At 47.8% G+C, this 26094-nt stretch overlaps 4 non-coding genes and 27 pseudogenes across 4 annotated transcripts; all 31 read right to left on the bottom strand.

Annotated features, from left to right (window-relative positions):
* Positions 1-8: 8 nt before the first annotated feature.
* LOC144890144 (5S ribosomal RNA) lies at positions 9-127 on the bottom strand (annotated as a pseudogene).
* Positions 128-855: 728 nt separating this feature from the next.
* Positions 856-974, bottom strand: LOC144890085 (5S ribosomal RNA). Its single transcript, XR_013622285.1, has one exon. It is a non-coding gene; the product is annotated as a 5S ribosomal RNA (ribosomal RNA).
* A 718-nt stretch (positions 975-1692) lies between these two features.
* LOC144890301 (5S ribosomal RNA) lies at positions 1693-1812 on the bottom strand (annotated as a pseudogene).
* A 730-nt stretch (positions 1813-2542) lies between these two features.
* On the bottom strand, positions 2543-2661 carry LOC144890099 (5S ribosomal RNA; annotated as a pseudogene).
* A 730-nt stretch (positions 2662-3391) lies between these two features.
* LOC144890299 (5S ribosomal RNA) lies at positions 3392-3511 on the bottom strand (annotated as a pseudogene).
* Positions 3512-4241: 730 nt separating this feature from the next.
* On the bottom strand, positions 4242-4360 carry LOC144890263 (5S ribosomal RNA; annotated as a pseudogene).
* Positions 4361-5090: 730 nt separating this feature from the next.
* On the bottom strand, positions 5091-5209 carry LOC144889962 (5S ribosomal RNA). Its single transcript, XR_013622175.1, has one exon. It is a non-coding gene; the product is annotated as a 5S ribosomal RNA (ribosomal RNA).
* Positions 5210-5927: 718 nt separating this feature from the next.
* LOC144890196 (5S ribosomal RNA) lies at positions 5928-6046 on the bottom strand (annotated as a pseudogene).
* Positions 6047-6776: 730 nt separating this feature from the next.
* Positions 6777-6895, bottom strand: LOC144890270 (5S ribosomal RNA; annotated as a pseudogene).
* A 729-nt stretch (positions 6896-7624) lies between these two features.
* Positions 7625-7743, bottom strand: LOC144890143 (5S ribosomal RNA; annotated as a pseudogene).
* Positions 7744-8471: 728 nt separating this feature from the next.
* Positions 8472-8590, bottom strand: LOC144890083 (5S ribosomal RNA). The gene has a single exon (XR_013622283.1). It is a non-coding gene; the product is annotated as a 5S ribosomal RNA (ribosomal RNA).
* Positions 8591-9308: 718 nt separating this feature from the next.
* On the bottom strand, positions 9309-9428 carry LOC144890298 (5S ribosomal RNA; annotated as a pseudogene).
* Positions 9429-10158: 730 nt separating this feature from the next.
* LOC144890098 (5S ribosomal RNA) lies at positions 10159-10277 on the bottom strand (annotated as a pseudogene).
* Positions 10278-11007: 730 nt separating this feature from the next.
* LOC144890297 (5S ribosomal RNA) lies at positions 11008-11127 on the bottom strand (annotated as a pseudogene).
* Positions 11128-11857: 730 nt separating this feature from the next.
* LOC144890267 (5S ribosomal RNA) lies at positions 11858-11976 on the bottom strand (annotated as a pseudogene).
* Positions 11977-12706: 730 nt separating this feature from the next.
* LOC144890141 (5S ribosomal RNA) lies at positions 12707-12825 on the bottom strand (annotated as a pseudogene).
* A 728-nt stretch (positions 12826-13553) lies between these two features.
* On the bottom strand, positions 13554-13672 carry LOC144890082 (5S ribosomal RNA). Its single transcript, XR_013622282.1, has one exon. It is a non-coding gene; the product is annotated as a 5S ribosomal RNA (ribosomal RNA).
* Positions 13673-14390: 718 nt separating this feature from the next.
* LOC144890296 (5S ribosomal RNA) lies at positions 14391-14510 on the bottom strand (annotated as a pseudogene).
* A 730-nt stretch (positions 14511-15240) lies between these two features.
* Positions 15241-15359, bottom strand: LOC144890097 (5S ribosomal RNA; annotated as a pseudogene).
* A 730-nt stretch (positions 15360-16089) lies between these two features.
* Positions 16090-16209, bottom strand: LOC144890295 (5S ribosomal RNA; annotated as a pseudogene).
* A 730-nt stretch (positions 16210-16939) lies between these two features.
* LOC144890314 (5S ribosomal RNA) lies at positions 16940-17058 on the bottom strand (annotated as a pseudogene).
* A 730-nt stretch (positions 17059-17788) lies between these two features.
* On the bottom strand, positions 17789-17907 carry LOC144890262 (5S ribosomal RNA; annotated as a pseudogene).
* A 730-nt stretch (positions 17908-18637) lies between these two features.
* Positions 18638-18757, bottom strand: LOC144890294 (5S ribosomal RNA; annotated as a pseudogene).
* A 730-nt stretch (positions 18758-19487) lies between these two features.
* LOC144890096 (5S ribosomal RNA) lies at positions 19488-19606 on the bottom strand (annotated as a pseudogene).
* Positions 19607-20336: 730 nt separating this feature from the next.
* On the bottom strand, positions 20337-20456 carry LOC144890293 (5S ribosomal RNA; annotated as a pseudogene).
* Positions 20457-21186: 730 nt separating this feature from the next.
* LOC144890266 (5S ribosomal RNA) lies at positions 21187-21305 on the bottom strand (annotated as a pseudogene).
* A 730-nt stretch (positions 21306-22035) lies between these two features.
* Positions 22036-22154, bottom strand: LOC144890140 (5S ribosomal RNA; annotated as a pseudogene).
* A 728-nt stretch (positions 22155-22882) lies between these two features.
* On the bottom strand, positions 22883-23002 carry LOC144890292 (5S ribosomal RNA; annotated as a pseudogene).
* Positions 23003-23732: 730 nt separating this feature from the next.
* LOC144890095 (5S ribosomal RNA) lies at positions 23733-23851 on the bottom strand (annotated as a pseudogene).
* Positions 23852-24581: 730 nt separating this feature from the next.
* Positions 24582-24701, bottom strand: LOC144890291 (5S ribosomal RNA; annotated as a pseudogene).
* A 730-nt stretch (positions 24702-25431) lies between these two features.
* Positions 25432-25550, bottom strand: LOC144890261 (5S ribosomal RNA; annotated as a pseudogene).
* Positions 25551-26094: the final 544 nt, after the last annotated feature.

Below are 26094 nucleotides of genomic sequence, written 5' to 3'. Positions count from 1 at the left end.
CAGAAAAAAGCCGACAACACCCGGTATTCCCAAGCAGTCACCCATCCAGGTACGATCCGGGGCCGAACCTGCTTAGCTTCCGAGATCAGACGAGATCGGGCGTATTCAGGGTGGTATGATCGTAGGCAAAAACAGAGCCTCTTTGGATGTTTATAAAGGATCGATAATGTTTCTCAAGTGAGAGCCCCGTTCCCGCCGCTACCCAAGGTGCATGGAGGTGATGTTTTCACACCTGTCTGTCTGTTTGCTTGTCTGTCCGTTTTTGAACAAGATATCACAAAATTGCAGACGGATTCGGGCAAAATTTGGCAGCAGTGTGGCATCTGTGACAAGGAAGAAATGTTTCCATTTTGGTGAAGATCCGGATTCGGATCCGGCTCCGAGAAATATTTTGACTGATTCTTCACCATTGGGAGATTGGTTCAAAAACGATACACAGCAGGAAATCTCAAAAGGTTGTCGACGGATTTGGAAGAAACGAGGTGGACTGTTTGGGGGTATTACATGGATGATTCGATTCGATTTTGGTGAAGATCTGAATGTGGATTCGACATGAGAATACTTTATTTTAGGAGTAGGAGTGGCAGTAGTCGTGGGAGTCGTCGTCGAGAAGGAGTGGCACTGGAAGGCCAGTCGAACTCACAGTAGCGGCAATGGTAGTCGTAGGCAAGTAGTAGTATACAAATACTGGTGGGGTGAGTACCCGTGGTAGTAAGTAGACGTGGTTAGCTGGTAGTAGCGGCAGTTGTAGTCGAAGACTAGCAGTGGCGCGGCAAAAACTAAATTTCCATCAAGCGCATCAGTCAGCGCAAATTGCAGACACTCGAAACAAGTCCACACCCGACAGCAGAAAAAAGCCTACAACACCCGGTGTTCCCAGGCAGTCTCCCATCCAGGTACTAACTGGGCCCGAACCTGCTTAGCTTCCGAAATCAGACGAGATCGGGCGTATTCAGGGTGGTATGATCGTAGGCAACAACAGATTCTCTTTGGATGTTCATAAAGGATCGATTTATAATGTTTCTCAAGTGAGAGCCTCGTTCCCTCCACCACCCAAGGTGCATGGAGGTGATGTTTTCACACCTGTCTGTTCGTTTTTGAACAAGACATCTCACAAAATTGCCGACGGTTTCGGGCGAAATTTGGCAGCAATGTGACATCTGTGACAAGGCAGAAATGTTTCCATTTTGGTGAAGATCCGGATTCGGATCCGGCTCCGAGAAATATTTTGACTGATTCTTCACCATTGGGAGATTGGTTCAAAAACGACACACAGCAGGAAATCTCAAAAGGTTGTCGACGGATTTGGACGAAACTTGGTGGACTGTTTGGGGGTATTTCACGGATGATTCGATTCGATATTGGTGAAGATCTAAATGTGGATTCGACATGAGAATTCTTTATTTTTGTAGTAGGCGCGGCAGTAGTCGTGGGAGTCGTCGTCGAGAAGGATTGGCACTGGAAGGCCAGTCCTACTCACAGTAACGGCACTGGTAGTCGAAGGCAAGCAGTAGTATACAAATACTGGTGGGGTGAGTACCCGTGGTAGTAAGTAGACGTGGCAGGCTGGTAGTAGCGGCAGTTGTAGTCGAAGACTAGCAGTGGCGCGGCAAAAACTAAATTTCCATCAAGCGCATCAGTCAGCGCAAATTGCAGACACTCAAAACAAGACCACACCCGACAGTAGAAAAAAGCCGACAACACCCGGTATTCCCAGGCAGTCTCCCATCCAGGTACTATCCGGGCCCGAACCTGAGTAGCCTTCCGAGATCAGACGAGATCGGGCGTATTCAGGGTGGTATGATCGTAGGCAACAGCAGATTCTCTTTGGATGTTTATAAAGGATAGATAATGTTTCTCAAGTGAGAGTCTCGTTCCCTCCGCCACCCAAGGTGCATGGAGGTGATGTATTCACACCTGTCTGTCTGTTTGCTTGTCTGTCCGTTTTTGAACAAGATATCTCACAAAATTGCAGACGGATTCGGGCAAAATAAGGCAGCAGTGTGGCATCTGTGACAAGGCAGAAATGTTTCCATTTTGGTGAAGATCCGGATTCGGATCCGGCTCCGAGAAATATTTTGACTGATTCTTCACCATTGGGAGATTGGTTCAAAAACGACACACAGCAGGAAATCTCAAAAGGTTGTCGACGGATTTGGACGAAACTTGGTGGACTGTTTGGGGGTATTTCACGGATGATTCGATTCGATATTGGTGAAGATCTAAATGTGGATTCGACATGAGAATTCTTTATTTTTGTAGTAGGCGCGGCAGTAGTCGTGGGAGTCGTCGTCGAGAAGGATTGGCACTGGAAGGCCAGTCGTACTCACAGTAACGGCACTGGTAGTCGAAGGCAAGCAGTAGTATACAAATACTGGTGGGGTGAGTACCCGTGGTAGTAAGTAGACGTGGCAGGCTGGTAGTAGCGGCAGTTGTCGTCGAAGACTAGCAGTGGCACGGCAAAAAGTAAATTACCATCAAGCGCATCAGTCAGCGCAAATTGCAGACACTCAAAACAAGACCACACCCGACAGCAGAAAAAAGCCGACAACACCCGGTATTCCCAGGCAGTCGCCCATCCAGGTACGATCCGGGCCCGAACCTGCTTAGCTTCCGAGATCAGACGAGATCGGGCGTATTCAGGGTGGTATGATCATAGGCAACAACAGAGTCTCTTTGGATGTTTATAAAGGATCGATAATGTTTCTCAAGTGAGAGCCCCGTTCCCGCCGCCAACCAAGGTGCATGGAGGTGATGTTTTCACACCTGTCTGTCTGTTTGCTTGTCTGTCCGTTTTTGAACAAGATATCTCAGAAAATTGCAGACGGATTCGGGCAAAATTTGGCAGCAGTGTGGCATCTGTGACAAGGAAGAAATGTTTCTATTTTGGTGAAGATCCGGATTCGGATCCGGCTCCGAGAAATATTTTGACTGATTCTTCACCATTGGGAGATTGGTTCAAAAACGATACAGAGCAGGAAATCTCAAAAGGTTGTCGACGGATTTGGAGGAAACTTGGTGGACTGTTTGGGTGTCTTACAAGGATGATTCGATTCGATTTTGTTGAAGATCTGAATGTGGATTCGACATGAGAATTCTTTATTTTAGTAGTAGGAGTGGCAGTAGTCGTGGGAGTCGTCGTCGAGAAGGAGTGGCACTGGAAGGCCAGTCGAACTCACAGTAGCGGCACTGGTAGTCGTAGGCAGGCAGTAGTATACAAATACTGGTGGGGTGAGTACCCGTGGTAGTAAGTAGACGTGGTTAGCTGGTAGTAGCGGCAGTTGTAGTCGAAGACTAGCAGTGGCGCGGCAAAAACTAAATTTCCATCAAGCGCATCAGTCAGCGCAAATTGCAGACACTCAAAACAAGACCACACCCGACAGTAGAAAAAAGCCGACAACACCCGGTATTCCCAGGCAGTCTCCCATCCAGGTACTATCCGGGCCCGAACCTGAGTAGCCTTCCGAGATCAGACGAGATCGGGCGTATTCAGGGTGGTATGATCGTAGGCAACAACAGAGTCTCTTTGGATGTTTATAAAGGACAGATAATGTTTCTCAAGTGAGAGTCTCGTTCCCTCCGCCACCCAAGGTGCATGGAGGTGATGTATTCACACCTGTCTGTCTGTTTGCTTGTCTGTCCGTTTTTGAACAAGATATCTCACAAAATTGCAGACGGATTCGGGCAAAATAAGGCAGCAGTGTGGCATCTGTGACAAGGCAGAAATGTTTCCATTTTGGTGAAGATCCGGATTCGGATCCGGCTCCGAGAAATATTTTGACTGATTCTTCACCATTGGGAGATTGGTTCAAAAACGACACACAGCAGGAAATCTCAAAAGGTTGTCGACGGATTTGGACGAAACTTGGTGGACTGTTTGGGGGTATTACACGGATGATTCGATTCGATATTGGTGAAGATCTAAATGTGGATTCGACATGAGAATTCTTTATTTTTGTAGTAGGAGCGGCAGTCGTCGTGGGAGTCGTCGTCGAGAAGGATTGGCACTGGAAGGCCAGTCGTACTCACAGTAACGGCACTGGTAGTCGTAGGCAAGCAGTAGTATACAAATACTGGTGGGGTGAGTACCCGTGGTAGTAAGTAGACGTGGTAGGCTGGTAGTAGCGGCAGTTGTCGTCGAAGAATAGCAGTGGCGTGGCAAAAAGTAAATTACCATCAAGCGCATCAGTCAGCGCAAATTGCAGACACTCAAAACAAGACCACACCCGACAGCAGAAAAAAGCCGACAACACCCGGTATTCCCAGGCAGTCGCCCATCCAGGTACGATCCGGGACCGAACCTGGTTAGCTTCCGAGATCAGACGAAATCGGGCGTATTCAGGGTGGTATGATCGTAGGCAACAACATAGTCTCTTTGGATGTTTGTTAAGGATCGATAATGTTTCTCAAGTGAGAGCCCCGTTCCCACCGCCACCCAAGGTGCATGGAGGTGATGTTTTCACACCTGTCTGTCTGTTTGCTTGTCTGTCCGTTTTTGAACAAGATATCTCACAAAATTGCAGACGGATTCGGGCAAAATTTGGCAGCAGTGTGGCATTTGTGACAAGGAAGAAATGTTTCTATTTTGGTGAAGATCCGGATTCGGATCCGGCTCCGAGAAATATTTTGACTGATTCTTCACCATTGGGAGATTGGTTCAAAAACGATACACAGCAGGAAATCTCAAAAGGTTGTCGACGGATTTGGAGGAAACTTGGTGGACTGTTTGGGTGTCTTACAAGGATGATTCGATTCGATTTTGTTGAAGATCTGAATGTGGATTCGACATGAGAATTCTTTATTTTAGTAGTAGGAGTGGCAGTAGTCGTGGGAGTCGTCGTCGAGAAGGAGTGGCACTGGAAGGCCAGTCGAACTCACAGTAGCGGCACTGGTAGTCGTAGGCAAGCAGTAGTATACAAATACTGGTGGGGTGAGTACCCGTGGTAGTAAGTAGACGTGGTTAGCTGGTAGTAGCGGCAGTTGTAGTCGAAGACTAGCAGTGGCGCGGCAAAAACTAAATTTCCATCAAGCGCATCAGTCAGCACAAATTGCAGACACTCGAAACAAGACCACACCCGACAGCAGAAAAAAGCCTACAACACCCGGTGTTCCCAGGGAGTCTCCCATCCAGGTACTAACCGGGCCCGAACCTGCTTAGCTTCCGAGATCAGACGAGATCGGGCGTATTCAGGGTGGTATGATCGTAGGCAACAACAGATTCTCTTTGGATGTTCATAAAGGATCGATTTATAATGTTTCTCAAGTGAGAGCCTCGTTCCCTCCACCACCCAAGGTGCATGGAGGTGATGTTTTCACACCTGTCTGTCCGTTTTTGAACAAGACATCTCACAAAATTGCCGACGGATTCGGGCGAAATTTGGCAGCAATGTGGCATCTGTGAGAAGGAAGAAATGTTTCCATTTTGGTGAGGATCCGGATTCGGATCCGGCTCCGAGAAATATTTTGACTGATTCTTCACCATTGGGAGATTGGTTCAAAAGCGACACACAGCAGGAAATCTCAAAAGGTTGTCGACGGATTTGGACGAAACTTGGTGGAATGTTTGGGGGTATTACACGGATGATTCGTTTCGATTTTGGTGAATATCTAAATGTGGATTCGACATGAGAATTCTTTATTTTTGTAGTAGGAGCGGCAGTAGTCGTGGGAGTCGTCATCGAGAAGGATTGGCACTGGAAGGCCAGTCGTACTCACAGTAACGGCACTGGTAGTCGTAGGCAAGCAGTAGTATACAAATACTGGTGGGGTGAGTACCCGTGGTAGTAAGTAGACGTGGTAGGCTGGTAGTAGCGGCAGTTGTCGTCGAAGACTAGCAGTGGCGCGGCAAAAAGTATATTACCATCAAGCGCATCAGTCAGCGCAAATTGCAGACACTCAAAACAAGACCACACCCGACAGCAGAAAAAAGCCTATAACACCCGGTATTCCCAGGCAGTCGCCCATCCAGGTACTATCCGGGCCCGAACCTGAATAGCTTCCGAGATCAGACGAGATCGGGCGTATTCAGGGTGGTATGATCGTAGGCAACAACAGAGTCTCTTTGGATGTTTATAAAGGATCGGTAATGTTTCTCAAGTGAAAGTCTCGTTCCCTCCGCCACCCAAGGTGCATGGAGGTGATGTTTTCACACCTGTCTGTCTGTTTGCTTGTCTGTCCGTTTTTGAACAAGATATCTCACAAAATTGCAGACGGATTCGGGAACAATTTGGCAGCAGTGTGGCATCTGTGACAAGGAAGAAATGTTTCCATTTTGGTGAAGATCCGGATTCGGATCCGGCTCCGAGAAATATTTTGACTGATTCTTCACCATTGGGAGATTGGTTCAAAAACGATACAGAGCAGGAAATCTCAAAAGGTTGTCGACGGATTTGGACGAAACTTGGTGGACTGTTTGGGGGTATTTCACGGATGATTCGATTCGATATTGGTGAAGATCTAAATGTGGATTCGACATGAGAATTCTTTATTTTTGTAGTAGGCGCGGCAGTAGTCGTGGGAGTCGTCGTCGAGAAGGATTGGCACTGGAAGGCCAGTCGTACTCACAGTAACGGCACTGGTAGTCGTAGGCAAGCAGTAGTATACAAATACTTGTGGGGTGAGTACCCGTGGTAGTAAGTAGACGTGGTAGGCTGGTAGTAGCGGCAGTTGTCGTCGAAGACTAGCAGTGGCGCGGCAAAAAGTAAATTACCATCAAGCGCATCAGTCAGCGCAAATTGCAGACACTCAAAACAAGACCACACCCGACAGCAGAAAAAAGCCGACAACACCCAGAAATCCCAGGCAGTCGCCCATCCAGGTACGATCCGGGCCCGAACCTGTTTAGCTTCCGAGATCAGACGAGATCGGGAGTATTCAGGGTGGTATGATCGTAGGCAACGACAGAGTCTCTTTGGATGTGTATAAAGGATCGATAATGTTTCTCAAGTGAGAGCCCCGTTCCCGCCGCCACCCAAGGTGCATGGAGGTGATGTTTTCACACCTGTCTGTCTGTTTGCTTGTCTGTCCGTTTTTGAACAAGTATCTCACAAAATTGCAGACGGATTCGGGCAAAATTTGGCAGCAGTGTGGCATCTGTGACAAGGAAGAAATGTTTCCATTTTGGTGAAGATCCGGATTCGGATCCGGCTCCGAGAAATATTTTGACTGATTCTTCACCATTGGGAGATTGGTTCAAAAACGACACACAGCAGGAAATCTCAAAAGGTTGTCGACGGATTTGGACGAAACTTGGTGGACTGTTTGGGGGTATTACACGGATGATTCGATTCGATATTGGTGAAGATCTAAATGTGGATTCGACATGAGAATTCTTTATTTTTGTAGTAGGAGCGGCAGTAGTCGTGGGAGTCGTCGTCGAGAAGGATTGGCACTGGAAGGCCAGTCGAACTCACAGTAACGGCACTGGTAGTCGTAGGCAAGCAGTAGTATACAAATACTGGTGGGGTGAGTACCCGTGGTAGTAAGTAGACGTGGTAGGCTGGTAGTAGCGGCAGTTGTCGTCGAAGACTAGCAGTGGCGCGGCAAAAAGTAAATTACCATCAAGCGCATCAGTCAGCGCAAATTGCAGACACTCAAAACAAGACCACACCCGACAGCAGAAAAAAGCCGACAACACCCGGTATTCCCAAGCAGTCACCCATCCAGGTACGATCCGGGGCCGAACCTGCTTAGCTTCCGAGATCAGACGAGATCGGGCGTATTCAGGGTGGTATGATCGTAGGCAAAAACAGAGCCTCTTTGGATGTTTATAAAGGATCGATAATGTTTCTCAAGTGAGAGCCCCGTTCCCGCCGCTACCCAAGGTGCATGGAGGTGATGTTTTCACACCTGTCTGTCTGTTTGCTTGTCTGTCCGTTTTTGAACAAGATATCACAAAATTGCAGACGGATTCGGGCAAAATTTGGCAGCAGTGTGGCATCTGTGACAAGGAAGAAATGTTTCCATTTTGGTGAAGATCCGGATTCGGATCCGGCTCCGAGAAATATTTTGACTGATTCTTCACCATTGGGAGATTGGTTCAAAAACGATACACAGCAGGAAATCTCAAAAGGTTGTCGACGGATTTGGAAGAAACGAGGTGGACTGTTTGGGGGTATTACATGGATGATTCGATTCGATTTTGGTGAAGATCTGAATGTGGATTCGACATGAGAATACTTTATTTTAGGAGTAGGAGTGGCAGTAGTCGTGGGAGTCGTCGTCGAGAAGGAGTGGCACTGGAAGGCCAGTCGAACTCACAGTAGCGGCAATGGTAGTCGTAGGCAAGTAGTAGTATACAAATACTGGTGGGGTGAGTACCCGTGGTAGTAAGTAGACGTGGTTAGCTGGTAGTAGCGGCAGTTGTAGTCGAAGACTAGCAGTGGCGCGGCAAAAACTAAATTTCCATCAAGCGCATCAGTCAGCGCAAATTGCAGACACTCGAAACAAGTCCACACCCGACAGCAGAAAAAAGCCTACAACACCCGGTGTTCCCAGGCAGTCTCCCATCCAGGTACTAACTGGGCCCGAACCTGCTTAGCTTCCGAAATCAGACGAGATCGGGCGTATTCAGGGTGGTATGATCGTAGGCAACAACAGATTCTCTTTGGATGTTCATAAAGGATCGATTTATAATGTTTCTCAAGTGAGAGCCTCGTTCCCTCCACCACCCAAGGTGCATGGAGGTGATGTTTTCACACCTGTCTGTTCGTTTTTGAACAAGACATCTCACAAAATTGCCGACGGTTTCGGGCGAAATTTGGCAGCAATGTGACATCTGTGACAAGGCAGAAATGTTTCCATTTTGGTGAAGATCCGGATTCGGATCCGGCTCCGAGAAATATTTTGACTGATTCTTCACCATTGGGAGATTGGTTCAAAAACGACACACAGCAGGAAATCTCAAAAGGTTGTCGACGGATTTGGACGAAACTTGGTGGACTGTTTGGGGGTATTTCACGGATGATTCGATTCGATATTGGTGAAGATCTAAATGTGGATTCGACATGAGAATTCTTTATTTTTGTAGTAGGCGCGGCAGTAGTCGTGGGAGTCGTCGTCGAGAAGGATTGGCACTGGAAGGCCAGTCCTACTCACAGTAACGGCACTGGTAGTCGAAGGCAAGCAGTAGTATACAAATACTGGTGGGGTGAGTACCCGTGGTAGTAAGTAGACGTGGCAGGCTGGTAGTAGCGGCAGTTGTAGTCGAAGACTAGCAGTGGCGCGGCAAAAACTAAATTTCCATCAAGCGCATCAGTCAGCGCAAATTGCAGACACTCAAAACAAGACCACACCCGACAGTAGAAAAAAGCCGACAACACCCGGTATTCCCAGGCAGTCTCCCATCCAGGTACTATCCGGGCCCGAACCTGAGTAGCCTTCCGAGATCAGACGAGATCGGGCGTATTCAGGGTGGTATGATCGTAGGCAACAGCAGATTCTCTTTGGATGTTTATAAAGGATAGATAATGTTTCTCAAGTGAGAGTCTCGTTCCCTCCGCCACCCAAGGTGCATGGAGGTGATGTATTCACACCTGTCTGTCTGTTTGCTTGTCTGTCCGTTTTTGAACAAGATATCTCACAAAATTGCAGACGGATTCGGGCAAAATAAGGCAGCAGTGTGGCATCTGTGACAAGGCAGAAATGTTTCCATTTTGGTGAAGATCCGGATTCGGATCCGGCTCCGAGAAATATTTTGACTGATTCTTCACCATTGGGAGATTGGTTCAAAAACGACACACAGCAGGAAATCTCAAAAGGTTGTCGACGGATTTGGACGAAACTTGGTGGACTGTTTGGGGGTATTTCACGGATGATTCGATTCGATATTGGTGAAGATCTAAATGTGGATTCGACATGAGAATTCTTTATTTTTGTAGTAGGCGCGGCAGTAGTCGTGGGAGTCGTCGTCGAGAAGGATTGGCACTGGAAGGCCAGTCGTACTCACAGTAACGGCACTGGTAGTCGAAGGCAAGCAGTAGTATACAAATACTGGTGGGGTGAGTACCCGTGGTAGTAAGTAGACGTGGCAGGCTGGTAGTAGCGGCAGTTGTCGTCGAAGACTAGCAGTGGCACGGCAAAAAGTAAATTACCATCAAGCGCATCAGTCAGCGCAAATTGCAGACACTCAAAACAAGACCACACCCGACAGCAGAAAAAAGCCGACAACACCCGGTATTCCCAGGCAGTCGCCCATCCAGGTACGATCCGGGCCCGAACCTGCTTAGCTTCCGAGATCAGACGAGATCGGGCGTATTCAGGGTGGTATGATCATAGGCAACAACAGAGTCTCTTTGGATGTTTATAAAGGATCGATAATGTTTCTCAAGTGAGAGCCCCGTTCCCGCCGCCAACCAAGGTGCATGGAGGTGATGTTTTCACACCTGTCTGTCTGTTTGCTTGTCTGTCCGTTTTTGAACAAGATATCTCAGAAAATTGCAGACGGATTCGGGCAAAATTTGGCAGCAGTGTGGCATCTGTGACAAGGAAGAAATGTTTCTATTTTGGTGAAGATCCGGATTCGGATCCGGCTCCGAGAAATATTTTGACTGATTCTTCACCATTGGGAGATTGGTTCAAAAACGATACAGAGCAGGAAATCTCAAAAGGTTGTCGACGGATTTGGAGGAAACTTGGTGGACTGTTTGGGTGTCTTACAAGGATGATTCGATTCGATTTTGTTGAAGATCTGAATGTGGATTCGACATGAGAATTCTTTATTTTAGTAGTAGGAGTGGCAGTAGTCGTGGGAGTCGTCGTCGAGAAGGAGTGGCACTGGAAGGCCAGTCGAACTCACAGTAGCGGCACTGGTAGTCGTAGGCAGGCAGTAGTATACAAATACTGGTGGGGTGAGTACCCGTGGTAGTAAGTAGACGTGGTTAGCTGGTAGTAGCGGCAGTTGTAGTCGAAGACTAGCAGTGGCGCGGCAAAAACTAAATTTCCATCAAGCGCATCAGTCAGCGCAAATTGCAGACACTCAAAACAAGACCACACCCGACAGTAGAAAAAAGCCGACAACACCCGGTATTCCCAGGCAGTCTCCCATCCAGGTACTATCCGGGCCCGAACCTGAGTAGCCTTCCGAGATCAGACGAGATCGGGCGTATTCAGGGTGGTATGATCGTAGGCAACAACAGAGTCTCTTTGGATGTTTATAAAGGACAGATAATGTTTCTCAAGTGAGAGTCTCGTTCCCTCCGCCACCCAAGGTGCATGGAGGTGATGTATTCACACCTGTCTGTCTGTTTGCTTGTCTGTCCGTTTTTGAACAAGATATCTCACAAAATTGCAGACGGATTCGGGCAAAATAAGGCAGCAGTGTGGCATCTGTGACAAGGCAGAAATGTTTCCATTTTGGTGAAGATCCGGATTCGGATCCGGCTCCGAGAAATATTTTGACTGATTCTTCACCATTGGGAGATTGGTTCAAAAACGACACACAGCAGGAAATCTCAAAAGGTTGTCGACGGATTTGGACGAAACTTGGTGGACTGTTTGGGGGTATTACACGGATGATTCGATTCGATATTGGTGAAGATCTAAATGTGGATTCGACATGAGAATTCTTTATTTTTGTAGTAGGAGCGGCAGTCGTCGTGGGAGTCGTCGTCGAGAAGGATTGGCACTGGAAGGCCAGTCGTACTCACAGTAACGGCACTGGTAGTCGTAGGCAAGCAGTAGTATACAAATACTTGTGGGGTGAGTACCCGTGGTAGTAAGTAGACGTGGTAGGCTGGTAGTAGCGGCAGTTGTCGTCGAAGACTAGCAGTGGCGCGGCAAAAAGTAAATTACCATCAAGCGCATCAGTCAGCGCAAATTGCAGACACTCAAAACAAGACCACACCCGACAGCAGAAAAAAGCCGACAACACCCAGAAATCCCAGGCAGTCGCCCATCCAGGTACGATCCGGGCCCGAACCTGTTTAGCTTCCGAGATCAGACGAGATCGGGAGTATTCAGGGTGGTATGATCGTAGGCAACGACAGAGTCTCTTTGGATGTGTATAAAGGATCGATAATGTTTCTCAAGTGAGAGCCCCGTTCCCGCCGCCACCCAAGGTGCATGGAGGTGATGTTTTCACACCTGTCTGTCTGTTTGCTTGTCTGTCCGTTTTTGAACAAGATATCTCACAAAATTGCAGACGGATTCGGGCAAAATTTGGCAGCAGTGTGGCATCTGTGACAAGGAAGAAATGTTTCCATTTTGGTGAAGATCCGGATTCGGATCCGGCTCCGAGAAATATTTTGACTGATTCTTCACCATTGGGAGATTGGTTCAAAAACGACACACAGCAGGAAATCTCAAAAGGTTGTCGACGGATTTGGACGAAACTTGGTGGACTGTTTGGGGGTATTACACGGATGATTCGATTCGATATTGGTGAAGATCTAAATGTGGATTCGACATGAGAATTCTTTATTTTTGTAGTAGGAGCGGCAGTAGTCGTGGGAGTCGTCGTCGAGAAGGATTGGCACTGGAAGGCCAGTCGAACTCACAGTAACGGCACTGGTAGTCGTAGGCAAGCAGTAGTATACAAATACTGGTGGGGTGAGTACCCGTGGTAGTAAGTAGACGTGGTAGGCTGGTAGTAGCGGCAGTTGTCGTCGAAGACTAGCAGTGGCGCGGCAAAAAGTAAATTACCATCAAGCGCATCAGTCAGCGCAAATTGCAGACACTCAAAACAAGACCACACCCGACAGCAGAAAAAAGCCGACAACACCCGGTATTCCCAAGCAGTCACCCATCCAGGTACGATCCGGGGCCGAACCTGCTTAGCTTCCGAGATCAGACGAGATCGGGCGTATTCAGGGTGGTATGATCGTAGGCAAAAACAGAGCCTCTTTGGATGTTTATAAAGGATCGATAATGTTTCTCAAGTGAGAGCCCCGTTCCCGCCGCTACCCAAGGTGCATGGAGGTGATGTTTTCACACCTGTCTGTCTGTTTGCTTGTCTGTCCGTTTTTGAACAAGATATCACAAAATTGCAGACGGATTCGGGCAAAATTTGGCAGCAGTGTGGCATCTGTGACAAGGAAGAAATGTTTCCATTTTGGTGAAGATCCGGATTCGGATCCGGCTCCGAGAAATATTTTGACTGATTCTTCACCATTGGGAGATTGGTTCAAAAACGATACACAGCAGGAAATCTCAAAAGGTTGTCGACGGATTTGGAAGAAACGAGGTGGACTGTTTGGGGGTATTACATGGATGATTCGATTCGATTTTGGTGAAGATCTGAATGTGGATTCGACATGAGAATACTTTATTTTAGGAGTAGGAGTGGCAGTAGTCGTGGGAGTCGTCGTCGAGAAGGAGTGGCACTGGAAGGCCAGTCGAACTCACAGTAGCGGCAATGGTAGTCGTAGGCAAGTAGTAGTATACAAATACTGGTGGGGTGAGTACCCGTGGTAGTAAGTAGACGTGGTTAGCTGGTAGTAGCGGCAGTTGTAGTCGAAGACTAGCAGTGGCGCGGCAAAAACTAAATTTCCATCAAGCGCATCAGTCAGCGCAAATTGCAGACACTCGAAACAAGTCCACACCCGACAGCAGAAAAAAGCCTACAACACCCGGTGTTCCCAGGCAGTCTCCCATCCAGGTACTAACTGGGCCCGAACCTGCTTAGCTTCCGAAATCAGACGAGATCGGGCGTATTCAGGGTGGTATGATCGTAGGCAACAACAGATTCTCTTTGGATGTTCATAAAGGATCGATTTATAATGTTTCTCAAGTGAGAGCCTCGTTCCCTCCACCACCCAAGGTGCATGGAGGTGATGTTTTCACACCTGTCTGTTCGTTTTTGAACAAGACATCTCACAAAATTGCCGACGGTTTCGGGCGAAATTTGGCAGCAATGTGACATCTGTGACAAGGCAGAAATGTTTCCATTTTGGTGAAGATCCGGATTCGGATCCGGCTCCGAGAAATATTTTGACTGATTCTTCACCATTGGGAGATTGGTTCAAAAACGACACACAGCAGGAAATCTCAAAAGGTTGTCGACGGATTTGGACGAAACTTGGTGGACTGTTTGGGGGTATTTCACGGATGATTCGATTCGATATTGGTGAAGATCTAAATGTGGATTCGACATGAGAATTCTTTATTTTTGTAGTAGGCGCGGCAGTAGTCGTGGGAGTCGTCGTCGAGAAGGATTGGCACTGGAAGGCCAGTCCTACTCACAGTAACGGCACTGGTAGTCGAAGGCAAGCAGTAGTATACAAATACTGGTGGGGTGAGTACCCGTGGTAGTAAGTAGACGTGGCAGGCTGGTAGTAGCGGCAGTTGTAGTCGAAGACTAGCAGTGGCGCGGCAAAAACTAAATTTCCATCAAGCGCATCAGTCAGCGCAAATTGCAGACACTCAAAACAAGACCACACCCGACAGTAGAAAAAAGCCGACAACACCCGGTATTCCCAGGCAGTCTCCCATCCAGGTACTATCCGGGCCCGAACCTGAGTAGCCTTCCGAGATCAGACGAGATCGGGCGTATTCAGGGTGGTATGATCGTAGGCAACAGCAGATTCTCTTTGGATGTTTATAAAGGATAGATAATGTTTCTCAAGTGAGAGTCTCGTTCCCTCCGCCACCCAAGGTGCATGGAGGTGATGTATTCACACCTGTCTGTCTGTTTGCTTGTCTGTCCGTTTTTGAACAAGATATCTCACAAAATTGCAGACGGATTCGGGCAAAATAAGGCAGCAGTGTGGCATCTGTGACAAGGCAGAAATGTTTCCATTTTGGTGAAGATCCGGATTCGGATCCGGCTCCGAGAAATATTTTGACTGATTCTTCACCATTGGGAGATTGGTTCAAAAACGACACACAGCAGGAAATCTCAAAAGGTTGTCGACGGATTTGGACGAAACTTGGTGGACTGTTTGGGGGTATTTCACGGATGATTCGATTCGATATTGGTGAAGATCTAAATGTGGATTCGACATGAGAATTCTTTATTTTTGTAGTAGGCGCGGCAGTAGTCGTGGGAGTCGTCGTCGAGAAGGATTGGCACTGGAAGGCCAGTCGTACTCACAGTAACGGCACTGGTAGTCGAAGGCAAGCAGTAGTATACAAATACTGGTGGGGTGAGTACCCGTGGTAGTAAGTAGACGTGGCAGGCTGGTAGTAGCGGCAGTTGTCGTCGAAGACTAGCAGTGGCACGGCAAAAAGTAAATTACCATCAAGCGCATCAGTCAGCGCAAATTGCAGACACTCAAAACAAGACCACACCCGACAGCAGAAAAAAGCCGACAACACCCGGTATTCCCAGGCAGTCGCCCATCCAGGTACGATCCGGGCCCGAACCTGCTTAGCTTCCGAGATCAGACGAGATCGGGCGTATTCAGGGTGGTATGATCATAGGCAACAACAGAGTCTCTTTGGATGTTTATAAAGGATCGATAATGTTTCTCAAGTGAGAGCCCCGTTCCCGCCGCCAACCAAGGTGCATGGAGGTGATGTTTTCACACCTGTCTGTCTGTTTGCTTGTCTGTCCGTTTTTGAACAAGATATCTCAGAAAATTGCAGACGGATTCGGGCAAAATTTGGCAGCAGTGTGGCATCTGTGACAAGGAAGAAATGTTTCTATTTTGGTGAAGATCCGGATTCGGATCCGGCTCCGAGAAATATTTTGACTGATTCTTCACCATTGGGAGATTGGTTCAAAAACGATACAGAGCAGGAAATCTCAAAAGGTTGTCGACGGATTTGGAGGAAACTTGGTGGACTGTTTGGGTGTCTTACAAGGATGATTCGATTCGATTTTGTTGAAGATCTGAATGTGGATTCGACATGAGAATTCTTTATTTTAGTAGTAGGAGTGGCAGTAGTCGTGGGAGTCGTCGTCGAGAAGGAGTGGCACTGGAAGGCCAGTCGAACTCACAGTAGCGGCACTGGTAGTCGTAGGCAGGCAGTAGTATACAAATACTGGTGGGGTGAGTACCCGTGGTAGTAAGTAGACGTGGTTAGCTGGTAGTAGCGGCAGTTGTAGTCGAAGACTAGCAGTGGCGCGGCAAAAACTAAATTTCCATCAAGCGCATCAGTCAGCGCAAATTGCAGACACTCAAAACAAGACCACACCCGACAGTAGAAAAAAGCCGACAACACCCGGTATTCCCAGGCAGTCTCCCATCCAGGTACTATCCGGGCCCGAACCTGAGTAGCCTTCCGAGATCAGACGAGATCGGGCGTATTCAGGGTGGTATGATCGTAGGCAACAACAGAGTCTCTTTGGATGTTTATAAAGGACAGATAATGTTTCTCAAGTGAGAGTCTCGTTCCCTCCGCCACCCAAGGTGCATGGAGGTGATGTATTCACACCTGTCTGTCTGTTTGCTTGTCTGTCCGTTTTTGAACAAGATATCTCACAAAATTGCAGACGGATTCGGGCAAAATAAGGCAGCAGTGTGGCATCTGTGACAAGGCAGAAATGTTTCCATTTTGGTGAAGATCCGGATTCGGATCCGGCTCCGAGAAATATTTTGACTGATTCTTCACCATTGGGAGATTGGTTCAAAAACGACACACAGCAGGAAATCTCAAAAGGTTGTCGACGGATTTGGACGAAACTTGGTGGACTGTTTGGGGGTATTACACGGATGATTCGATTCGATATTGGTGAAGATCTAAATGTGGATTCGACATGAGAATTCTTTATTTTTGTAGTAGGAGCGGCAGTCGTCGTGGGAGTCGTCGTCGAGAAGGATTGGCACTGGAAGGCCAGTCGTACTCACAGTAACGGCACTGGTAGTCGTAGGCAAGCAGTAGTATACAAATACTGGTGGGGTGAGTACCCGTGGTAGTAAGTAGACGTGGTAGGCTGGTAGTAGCGGCAGTTGTCGTCGAAGAATAGCAGTGGCGTGGCAAAAAGTAAATTACCATCAAGCGCATCAGTCAGCGCAAATTGCAGACACTCAAAACAAGACCACACCCGACAGCAGAAAAAAGCCGACAACACCCGGTATTCCCAGGCAGTCGCCCATCCAGGTACGATCCGAGACCGAACCTGGTTAGCTTCCGAGATCAGACGAAATCGGGCGTATTCAGGGTGGTATGATCGTAGGCAACAACATAGTCTCTTTGGATGTTTGTTAAGGATCGATAATGTTTCTCAAGTGAGAGCCCCGTTCCCACCGCCACCCAAGGTGCATGGAGGTGATGTTTTCACACCTGTCTGTCTGTTTGCTTGTCTGTCCGTTTTTGAACAAGATATCTCACAAAATTGCAGACGGATTCGGGCAAAATTTGGCAGCAGTGTGGCATTTGTGACAAGGAAGAAATGTTTCTATTTTGGTGAAGATCCGGATTCGGATCCGGCTCCGAGAAATATTTTGACTGATTCTTCACCATTGGGAGATTGGTTCAAAAACGATACACAGCAGGAAATCTCAAAAGGTTGTCGACGGATTTGGAGGAAACTTGGTGGACTGTTTGGGTGTCTTACAAGGATGATTCGATTCGATTTTGTTGAAGATCTGAATGTGGATTCGACATGAGAATTCTTTATTTTAGTAGTAGGAGTGGCAGTAGTCGTGGGAGTCGTCGTCGAGAAGGATTGGCACTGGAAGGCCAGTCGTACTCACAGTAACGGCACTGGTAGTCGTAGGCAAGCAGTAGTATACAAATACTGGTGGGGTGAGTACCCGTGGTAGTAAGTAGACGTGGTAGGCTGGTAGTAGCGGCAGTTGTCGTCGAAGAATAGCAGTGGCGTGGCAAAAAGTAAATTACCATCAAGCGCATCAGTCAGCGCAAATTGCAGACACTCAAAACAAGACCACACCCGACAGCAGAAAAAAGCCGACAACACCCGGTATTCCCAGGCAGTCGCCCATCCAGGTACGATCCGGGACCGAACCTGGTTAGCTTCCGAGATCAGACGAAATCGGGCGTATTCAGGGTGGTATGATCGTAGGCAACAACATAGTCTCTTTGGATGTTTGTTAAGGATCGATAATGTTTCTCAAGTGAGAGCCCCGTTCCCACCGCCACCCAAGGTGCATGGAGGTGATGTTTTCACACCTGTCTGTCTGTTTGCTTGTCTGTCCGTTTTTGAACAAGATATCTCACAAAATTGCAGACGGATTCGGGCAAAATTTGGCAGCAGTGTGGCATTTGTGACAAGGAAGAAATGTTTCTATTTTGGTGAAGATCCGGATTCGGATCCGGCTCCGAGAAATATTTTGACTGATTCTTCACCATTGGGAGATTGGTTCAAAAACGATACACAGCAGGAAATCTCAAAAGGTTGTCGACGGATTTGGAGGAAACTTGGTGGACTGTTTGGGTGTCTTACAAGGATGATTCGATTCGATTTTGTTGAAGATCTGAATGTGGATTCGACATGAGAATTCTTTATTTTAGTAGTAGGAGTGGCAGTAGTCGTGGGAGTCGTCGTCGAGAAGGAGTGGCACTGGAAGGCCAGTCGAACTCACAGTAGCGGCACTGGTAGTCGTAGGCAAGCAGTAGTATACAAATACTGGTGGGGTGAGTACCCGTGGTAGTAAGTAGACGTGGTTAGCTGGTAGTAGCGGCAGTTGTAGTCGAAGACTAGCAGTGGCGCGGCAAAAACTAAATTTCCATCAAGCGCATCAGTCAGCGCAAATTGCAGACACTCAAAACAAGACCACACCCGACAGTAGAAAAAAGCCGACAACACCCGGTATTCCCAGGCAGTCTCCCATCCAGGTACTATCCGGGCCCGAACCTGAGTAGCCTTCCGAGATCAGACGAGATCGGGCGTATTCAGGGTGGTATGATCGTAGGCAACAGCAGATTCTCTTTGGATGTTTATAAAGGATAGATAATGTTTCTCAAGTGAGAGTCTCGTTCCCTCCGCCACCCAAGGTGCATGGAGGTGATGTATTCACACCTGTCTGTCTGTTTGCTTGTCTGTCCGTTTTTGAACAAGATATCTCACAAAATTGCAGACGGATTCGGGCAAAATAAGGCAGCAGTGTGGCATCTGTGACAAGGCAGAAATGTTTCCATTTTGGTGAAGATCCGGATTCGGATCCGGCTCCGAGAAATATTTTGACTGATTCTTCACCATTGGGAGATTGGTTCAAAAACGACACACAGCAGGAAATCTCAAAAGGTTGTCGACGGATTTGGACGAAACTTGGTGGACTGTTTGGGGGTATTTCACGGATGATTCGATTCGATATTGGTGAAGATCTAAATGTGGATTCGACATGAGAATTCTTTATTTTTGTAGTAGGCGCGGCAGTAGTCGTGGGAGTCGTCGTCGAGAAGGATTGGCACTGGAAGGCCAGTCGTACTCACAGTAACGGCACTGGTAGTCGAAGGCAAGCAGTAGTATACAAATACTGGTGGGGTGAGTACCCGTGGTAGTAAGTAGACGTGGCAGGCTGGTAGTAGCGGCAGTTGTCGTCGAAGACTAGCAGTGGCACGGCAAAAAGTAAATTACCATCAAGCGCATCAGTCAGCGCAAATTGCAGACACTCAAAACAAGACCACACCCGACAGCAGAAAAAAGCCGACAACACCCGGTATTCCCAGGCAGTCGCCCATCCAGGTACGATCCGGGCCCGAACCTGCTTAGCTTCCGAGATCAGACGAGATCGGGCGTATTCAGGGTGGTATGATCATAGGCAACAACAGAGTCTCTTTGGATGTTTATAAAGGATCGATAATGTTTCTCAAGTGAGAGCCCCGTTCCCGCCGCCAACCAAGGTGCATGGAGGTGATGTTTTCACACCTGTCTGTCTGTTTGCTTGTCTGTCCGTTTTTGAACAAGATATCTCAGAAAATTGCAGACGGATTCGGGCAAAATTTGGCAGCAGTGTGGCATCTGTGACAAGGAAGAAATGTTTCTATTTTGGTGAAGATCCGGATTCGGATCCGGCTCCGAGAAATATTTTGACTGATTCTTCACCATTGGGAGATTGGTTCAAAAACGATACAGAGCAGGAAATCTCAAAAGGTTGTCGACGGATTTGGAGGAAACTTGGTGGACTGTTTGGGTGTCTTACAAGGATGATTCGATTCGATTTTGTTGAAGATCTGAATGTGGATTCGACATGAGAATTCTTTATTTTAGTAGTAGGAGTGGCAGTAGTCGTGGGAGTCGTCGTCGAGAAGGAGTGGCACTGGAAGGCCAGTCGAACTCACAGTAGCGGCACTGGTAGTCGTAGGCAGGCAGTAGTATACAAATACTGGTGGGGTGAGTACCCGTGGTAGTAAGTAGACGTGGTTAGCTGGTAGTAGCGGCAGTTGTAGTCGAAGACTAGCAGTGGCGCGGCAAAAACTAAATTTCCATCAAGCGCATCAGTCAGCGCAAATTGCAGACACTCAAAACAAGACCACACCCGACAGTAGAAAAAAGCCGACAACACCCGGTATTCCCAGGCAGTCTCCCATCCAGGTACTATCCGGGCCCGAACCTGAGTAGCCTTCCGAGATCAGACGAGATCGGGCGTATTCAGGGTGGTATGATCGTAGGCAACAACAGAGTCTCTTTGGATGTTTATAAAGGACAGATAATGTTTCTCAAGTGAGAGTCTCGTTCCCTCCGCCACCCAAGGTGCATGGAGGTGATGTATTCACACCTGTCTGTCTGTTTGCTTGTCTGTCCGTTTTTGAACAAGATATCTCACAAAATTGCAGACGGATTCGGGCAAAATAAGGCAGCAGTGTGGCATCTGTGACAAGGCAGAAATGTTTCCATTTTGGTGAAGATCCGGATTCGGATCCGGCTCCGAGAAATATTTTGACTGATTCTTCACCATTGGGAGATTGGTTCAAAAACGACACACAGCAGGAAATCTCAAAAGGTTGTCGACGGATTTGGACGAAACTTGGTGGACTGTTTGGGGGTATTACACGGATGATTCGATTCGATATTGGTGAAGATCTAAATGTGGATTCGACATGAGAATTCTTTATTTTTGTAGTAGGAGCGGCAGTCGTCGTGGGAGTCGTCGTCGAGAAGGATTGGCACTGGAAGGCCAGTCGTACTCACAGTAACGGCACTGGTAGTCGTAGGCAAGCAGTAGTATACAAATACTTGTGGGGTGAGTACCCGTGGTAGTAAGTAGACGTGGTAGGCTGGTAGTAGCGGCAGTTGTCGTCGAAGACTAGCAGTGGCGCGGCAAAAAGTAAATTACCATCAAGCGCATCAGTCAGCGCAAATTGCAGACACTCAAAACAAGACCACACCCGACAGCAGAAAAAAGCCGACAACACCCAGAAATCCCAGGCAGTCGCCCATCCAGGTACGATCCGGGCCCGAACCTGTTTAGCTTCCGAGATCAGACGAGATCGGGAGTATTCAGGGTGGTATGATCGTAGGCAACGACAGAGTCTCTTTGGATGTGTATAAAGGATCGATAATGTTTCTCAAGTGAGAGCCCCGTTCCCGCCGCCACCCAAGGTGCATGGAGGTGATGTTTTCACACCTGTCTGTCTGTTTGCTTGTCTGTCCGTTTTTGAACAAGATATCTCACAAAATTGCAGACGGATTCGGGCAAAATTTGGCAGCAGTGTGGCATCTGTGACAAGGAAGAAATGTTTCCATTTTGGTGAAGATCCGGATTCGGATCCGGCTCCGAGAAATATTTTGACTGATTCTTCACCATTGGGAGATTGGTTCAAAAACGACACACAGCAGGAAATCTCAAAAGGTTGTCGACGGATTTGGACGAAACTTGGTGGACTGTTTGGGGGTATTACACGGATGATTCGATTCGATATTGGTGAAGATCTAAATGTGGATTCGACATGAGAATTCTTTATTTTTGTAGTAGGAGCGGCAGTAGTCGTGGGAGTCGTCGTCGAGAAGGATTGGCACTGGAAGGCCAGTCGAACTCACAGTAACGGCACTGGTAGTCGTAGGCAAGCAGTAGTATACAAATACTGGTGGGGTGAGTACCCGTGGTAGTAAGTAGACGTGGTAGGCTGGTAGTAGCGGCAGTTGTCGTCGAAGACTAGCAGTGGCGCGGCAAAAAGTAAATTACCATCAAGCGCATCAGTCAGCGCAAATTGCAGACACTCAAAACAAGACCACACCCGACAGCAGAAAAAAGCCGACAACACCCGGTATTCCCAAGCAGTCACCCATCCAGGTACGATCCGGGGCCGAACCTGCTTAGCTTCCGAGATCAGACGAGATCGGGCGTATTCAGGGTGGTATGATCGTAGGCAAAAACAGAGCCTCTTTGGATGTTTATAAAGGATCGATAATGTTTCTCAAGTGAGAGCCCCGTTCCCGCCGCTACCCAAGGTGCATGGAGGTGATGTTTTCACACCTGTCTGTCTGTTTGCTTGTCTGTCCGTTTTTGAACAAGATATCACAAAATTGCAGACGGATTCGGGCAAAATTTGGCAGCAGTGTGGCATCTGTGACAAGGAAGAAATGTTTCCATTTTGGTGAAGATCCGGATTCGGATCCGGCTCCGAGAAATATTTTGACTGATTCTTCACCATTGGGAGATTGGTTCAAAAACGATACACAGCAGGAAATCTCAAAAGGTTGTCGACGGATTTGGAAGAAACGAGGTGGACTGTTTGGGGGTATTACATGGATGATTCGATTCGATTTTGGTGAAGATCTGAATGTGGATTCGACATGAGAATACTTTATTTTAGGAGTAGGAGTGGCAGTAGTCGTGGGAGTCGTCGTCGAGAAGGAGTGGCACTGGAAGGCCAGTCGAACTCACAGTAGCGGCAATGGTAGTCGTAGGCAAGTAGTAGTATACAAATACTGGTGGGGTGAGTACCCGTGGTAGTAAGTAGACGTGGTTAGCTGGTAGTAGCGGCAGTTGTAGTCGAAGACTAGCAGTGGCGCGGCAAAAACTAAATTTCCATCAAGCGCATCAGTCAGCGCAAATTGCAGACACTCGAAACAAGTCCACACCCGACAGCAGAAAAAAGCCGACAACACCCGGTATTCCCAGGCAGTCTCCCATCCAGGTACTATCCGGGCCCGAACCTGAGTAGCCTTCCGAGATCAGACGAGATCGGGCGTATTCAGGGTGGTATGATCGTAGGCAACAGCAGATTCTCTTTGGATGTTTATAAAGGATAGATAATGTTTCTCAAGTGAGAGTCTCGTTCCCTCCGCCACCCAAGGTGCATGGAGGTGATGTATTCACACCTGTCTGTCTGTTTGCTTGTCTGTCCGTTTTTGAACAAGATATCTCACAAAATTGCAGACGGATTCGGGCAAAATAAGGCAGCAGTGTGGCATCTGTGACAAGGCAGAAATGTTTCCATTTTGGTGAAGATCCGGATTCGGATCCGGCTCCGAGAAATATTTTGACTGATTCTTCACCATTGGGAGATTGGTTCAAAAACGACACACAGCAGGAAATCTCAAAAGGTTGTCGACGGATTTGGACGAAACTTGGTGGACTGTTTGGGGGTATTTCACGGATGATTCGATTCGATATTGGTGAAGATCTAAATGTGGATTCGACATGAGAATTCTTTATTTTTGTAGTAGGCGCGGCAGTAGTCGTGGGAGTCGTCGTCGAGAAGGATTGGCACTGGAAGGCCAGTCGTACTCACAGTAACGGCACTGGTAGTCGAAGGCAAGCAGTAGTATACAAATACTGGTGGGGTGAGTACCCGTGGTAGTAAGTAGACGTGGCAGGCTGGTAGTAGCGGCAGTTGTCGTCGAAGACTAGCAGTGGCACGGCAAAAAGTAAATTACCATCAAGCGCATCAGTCAGCGCAAATTGCAGACACTCAAAACAAGACCACACCCGACAGCAGAAAAAAGCCGACAACACCCGGTATTCCCAGGCAGTCGCCCATCCAGGTACGATCCGGGCCCGAACCTGCTTAGCTTCCGAGATCAGACGAGATCGGGCGTATTCAGGGTGGTATGATCATAGGCAACAACAGAGTCTCTTTGGATGTTTATAAAGGATCGATAATGTTTCTCAAGTGAGAGCCCCGTTCCCGCCGCCAACCAAGGTGCATGGAGGTGATGTTTTCACACCTGTCTGTCTGTTTGCTTGTCTGTCCGTTTTTGAACAAGATATCTCAGAAAATTGCAGACGGATTCGGGCAAAATTTGGCAGCAGTGTGGCATCTGTGACAAGGAAGAAATGTTTCTATTTTGGTGAAGATCCGGATTCGGATCCGGCTCCGAGAAATATTTTGACTGATTCTTCACCATTGGGAGATTGGTTCAAAAACGATACAGAGCAGGAAATCTCAAAAGGTTGTCGACGGATTTGGAGGAAACTTGGTGGACTGTTTGGGTGTCTTACAAGGATGATTCGATTCGATTTTGTTGAAGATCTGAATGTGGATTCGACATGAGAATTCTTTATTTTAGTAGTAGGAGTGGCAGTAGTCGTGGGAGTCGTCGTCGAGAAGGAGTGGCACTGGAAGGCCAGTCGAACTCACAGTAGCGGCACTGGTAGTCGTAGGCAGGCAGTAGTATACAAATACTGGTGGGGTGAGTACCCGTGGTAGTAAGTAGACGTGGTTAGCTGGTAGTAGCGGCAGTTGTAGTCGAAGACTAGCAGTGGCGCGGCAAAAACTAAATTTCCATCAAGCGCATCAGTCAGCGCAAATTGCAGACACTCAAAACAAGACCACACCCGACAGTAGAAAAAAGCCGACAACACCCGGTATTCCCAGGCAGTCTCCCATCCAGGTACTATCCGGGCCCGAACCTGAGTAGCCTTCCGAGATCAGACGAGATCGGGCGTATTCAGGGTGGTATGATCGTAGGCAACAACAGAGTCTCTTTGGATGTTTATAAAGGACAGATAATGTTTCTCAAGTGAGAGTCTCGTTCCCTCCGCCACCCAAGGTGCATGGAGGTGATGTATTCACACCTGTCTGTCTGTTTGCTTGTCTGTCCGTTTTTGAACAAGATATCTCACAAAATTGCAGACGGATTCGGGCAAAATAAGGCAGCAGTGTGGCATCTGTGACAAGGCAGAAATGTTTCCATTTTGGTGAAGATCCGGATTCGGATCCGGCTCCGAGAAATATTTTGACTGATTCTTCACCATTGGGAGATTGGTTCAAAAACGACACACAGCAGGAAATCTCAAAAGGTTGTCGACGGATTTGGACGAAACTTGGTGGACTGTTTGGGGGTATTACACGGATGATTCGATTCGATATTGGTGAAGATCTAAATGTGGATTCGACATGAGAATTCTTTATTTTTGTAGTAGGAGCGGCAGTCGTCGTGGGAGTCGTCGTCGAGAAGGATTGGCACTGGAAGGCCAGTCGTACTCACAGTAACGGCACTGGTAGTCGTAGGCAAGCAGTAGTATACAAATACTGGTGGGGTGAGTACCCGTGGTAGTAAGTAGACGTGGTAGGCTGGTAGTAGCGGCAGTTGTCGTCGAAGAATAGCAGTGGCGTGGCAAAAAGTAAATTACCATCAAGCGCATCAGTCAGCGCAAATTGCAGACACTCAAAACAAGACCACACCCGACAGCAGAAAAAAGCCGACAACACCCGGTATTCCCAGGCAGTCGCCCATCCAGGTACGATCCGGGACCGAACCTGGTTAGCTTCCGAGATCAGACGAAATCGGGCGTATTCAGGGTGGTATGATCGTAGGCAACAACATAGTCTCTTTGGATGTTTGTTAAGGATCGATAATGTTTCTCAAGTGAGAGCCCCGTTCCCACCGCCACCCAAGGTGCATGGAGGTGATGTTTTCACACCTGTCTGTCTGTTTGCTTGTCTGTCCGTTTTTGAACAAGATATCTCACAAAATTGCAGACGGATTCGGGCAAAATTTGGCAGCAGTGTGGCATTTGTGACAAGGAAGAAATGTTTCTATTTTGGTGAAGATCCGGATTCGGATCCGGCTCCGAGAAATATTTTGACTGATTCTTCACCATTGGGAGATTGGTTCAAAAACGATACACAGCAGGAAATCTCAAAAGGTTGTCGACGGATTTGGAGGAAACTTGGTGGACTGTTTGGGTGTCTTACAAGGATGATTCGATTCGATTTTGTTGAAGATCTGAATGTGGATTCGACATGAGAATTCTTTATTTTAGTAGTAGGAGTGGCAGTAGTCGTGGGAGTCGTCGTCGAGAAGGATTGGCACTGGAAGGCCAGTCGTACTCACAGTAACGGCACTGGTAGTCGTAGGCA

Source organism: Myxine glutinosa, chromosome 1 (genome assembly GCF_964187855.1).
Source record: "Myxine glutinosa chromosome 1, kmMyxGlut1.1, whole genome shotgun sequence".
In the NCBI taxonomy this organism is placed as follows: domain Eukaryota; kingdom Metazoa; phylum Chordata; class Myxini; order Myxiniformes; family Myxinidae; genus Myxine; species Myxine glutinosa.
Note: the sequence above shows the minus strand (reverse complement) of the source record. Positions and strands in the feature narration are given on the sequence as shown.